Here is a 3,484-nt window from a genome sequence, read left to right as displayed (position 1 = left end):
ACAAGTCATAAAAATTATTGAGAAGAGAAACCAAAGGCAAATAATATGAAAATCTTAATGAAGAATTTCAGAAAGTTATTAGAAGAGACAAGAATCAATATTACAACATCTATGAAGACATCAAAGTGAGAAATTCAGATTAAGATGCATTGATGAGAAATCTAAGGAGACAGGTTGGGGAGAGATCATCTTAGAAGAGGTTTATCTCTGTAGTCACCAAGAGCCAACACTGACTTAACGGCATATAATCAAACAATTATGACATCACTGTTCCTGATGTTAAATAGAACAAGATTACAGTCTATTATTATCACAGAAGCTACAGTATTTGTCACTGTATTACTGTTAATTATTTACAGGAAGTACTTAACAGCATGATGTTGACTATTTGAACTCTCTTCCTCTTCAAAGTTTTATATAAGTTACATTAATTTTAAATAAATACCGTACTACAAAACGTGGATAGTATACTGTCTGCAAACTGTAAAATGAAGCATAAATGTGCTTCTGTATATCTCAAATTTTATAAATATATTTTGTAATACATAGATTCTCCTCTTCCCACCCAATGGGCCACACCCACCCAATGGGCCACTCACACCCAGCACCCAATGATACATAAGTGGGTTTTGGGTTGTAGTTTGGGCACTCTGTCTCTAAAAGGTTCTCCATCACTGTTCTAGGGCATTTGTATTCATCCATGTTTCTCTTGTTTTAAATCAGTTGCATCAGTGGACTCCTCTGTGCTATAATGGCGTTGTTTTGCCTCAATTGATAGCCAACGAGCAACAACCCTTCCCTGCCTTCTACTACCCTTTTTTATTTTTGATTATTCTGAGGGAACTAGTCCAAAACACCATTACCAATTCGATTCCCTTTTGAAATCTGCATATTTGCCTACCAATTAGCAGGGGTCCTGACAAGGATTTTTAACATCTCATTGCAAACGGCATGTGTACCATCGTACTTGAAAGCAGCTACCATTGTCCCAGTCCCCAAGAAAACTGCAGTTGAGTGCCTGATCGACTACAGACCTATTGCATTAACATCTGTAGTCATGAAATGCTTCAAAAGATTGGTTCTCCAACATCTCAGGACATGCCTCCCACTGGATTTTGATAAACATCAATTTGCCTGTAGGGGGAATAGGTCGACAGACGATGCCATAGCTACTGCTTCACACTCTGTAGCAAGTCATCTTGAGAATCCTGGAAGTTATGTCGGGATGCTTTTTGTTGATTATAGCTTGGCTTTCAACACCATTTTGCCGAGCATTCTCATTGAGAAGCTGACTGACTTGAAATTCTCCCCCGCCATCTGTGACTGGATTCAAGACTTTCTTAGGGACTGGTTACAAACAGTGAGGGTTGGGTCTGCTTTGTCCACCCCCCCTGAAGTTTTGCACCGGCTCGCCACAGGGCTGCGTGCTTAGCCCCTACCTGTACTCTTTATACACATATGACTGTGTATCATCTGACCCATCCACTGTGATAATTAAGTTCGCAGATGATACAACTGTGGTGGGTCTTATTACAGGTGGGGATGAGACAGCATACAGGGTGGAGGTACAAAAACTATCCATATGGTGTAGTAACAACAACTTGCACCTGAACTTTGGCAAGCCGAAAGAGATGGTGCTAGACTTCAGGAGGAAAAAGGATGAACCTGCCCCACTTTATATCGGGGAGGGCTGTGTGGAGAGAGTTTCCTCCTTTAAATTTCTGGGAGTCTACCTCTGTGAAGATCTGACATGGAAAGTTAATACAACCCAGGTGGCTAGAAAGGCCCAACAGAGGCTTCACTTTCTCAGGGTCTTGCGGAAGAACAGGGTAGAACAACAGCTAATGACCCTCTTTTACCGGTCTACTATAGAGAGCATCCTCTCGTATGGTATTGTGGTTTGGTATGCTGGTTTGACAGCTGCAGATAGGAAAGTATTACAGAGGGTGGTAAGTACAGCACAAGACATTGTGGGCTGTCCCCTGATACCACTGGATGACATCGCCAGGGCTCGTTGCCTTGGAAGAGTGAGGAAAATTCTCAAGGATGACTCACACCCTGGACGGTATCTCTTTACTCTCCTACCATCGGGTAGGAGATATAGTATAGCCAGCCGCACCAACAGGCTGAAAAACAGCTTTTATCTGTGGGCTGTTAGGCTTTTGAACGGGAAATAATTTTTATAAACTATGCAGAATTGACTTACGAGGCCAGTGTGTGGTGCAATTAGTTCACATGGTGTAATAAGATGGAGGTTTGTTGTCACTGTGCGTTGGGGGTGGGGGCACGAAGGGAGGCTCAGCTAATCTCAATGTATACATGGTTGTACTTTGACAATAAAGGTTCATTCAAAAAGATACACCCAGCAGACTTAGTCTACTTCCAGTCTGAGATGTAGTAAGTGGTCACAATGATTGATAACCATTTGATATGAACCCTTTAAAAAGCCCACTGGAACATCATACATCTCAGACTAGATTGTTCATAACCCTAATACCTTTCCATGTTTGTGACACCAGGTGTGATGATCTCGAAGCAGAGCCCACTTAGTGGATCTGTTGAGTGTGGATTTGTTTTTAGACCCTGGCTATGTATTTTCTTAATTTTATTTGTACTGGTTTATATGTATTTTAAAGGGACGCGGTGGCTCAGTGGGTTAGGATGCTGAACTTGTCAATCGATCGGAAGGTCAGCAGTTTGGTGGGTCGAATCCCGAGTGCTGCGTAGCAGAGTGAGCGCCTGTTACTCGTCCCAGCTTCTGCCCACCTAGCAGTTCAAAAGCACGTAAAAATGCAAGTAGAAAAATAGGGACCACTACGGTGGGAAGGTAACAGTGTTCCATGCGCCTTTGGCGTCTAGTCATGCTGGCCACATGACCACGGAGACGTCCTTGGACAAGCGCTGGCTCTTCGGCTATGAAACGGAGATGAGCACCGGCCCCTAGAGTCGGAAACGACTAGCACGCATGTGCGGGGGAACCTTTACCTTTATATATGTATTTTATTTTGACTGAATTTTTTTAGTATATTTAGATTATTGTAAATTGTCCAGATGGGTTATTATTTATTAAACTTCTATGCTGCCCAACTCACCAGTGACTCTGGGCGGCTCGTAACAATCAATTACAATAATTTCACACAGTTGAGACAGGTGGCCATATAAATCAAATCAATAACTATTTCAAACTCTCAAATATCAATGTTGATGCGCGGAAAGGCTCTTTGTGAAAATTCTGCACCAGCTCAGTCGACCACACAAGTGACGCAAACAACGAGCCTTCCGGCCTCCCACAATTCTCAGCGCGAGCCGGGCTGCTTCCCAGAAAACGCCTTTCCTTACAGTCTCGATCTGTAACGCCGTCTCGACTAGCACGTGATTGTGCAAACGGAAATGATAAGAGGACGGTGGGAGGGGGGAGCGGTGACGTGGCAAGAGGAGGTGGCCACAGCTAGAGGAAGTTACGTGTTTGTGTTTTGGTTCGGGA

Source organism: Vipera ursinii (assembly GCF_947247035.1).
Source record: "Vipera ursinii genome assembly, chromosome: Z".
Classification (NCBI taxonomy): domain Eukaryota; kingdom Metazoa; phylum Chordata; class Lepidosauria; order Squamata; family Viperidae; genus Vipera; species Vipera ursinii.
This window is presented reverse-complemented; position numbering follows the sequence as displayed.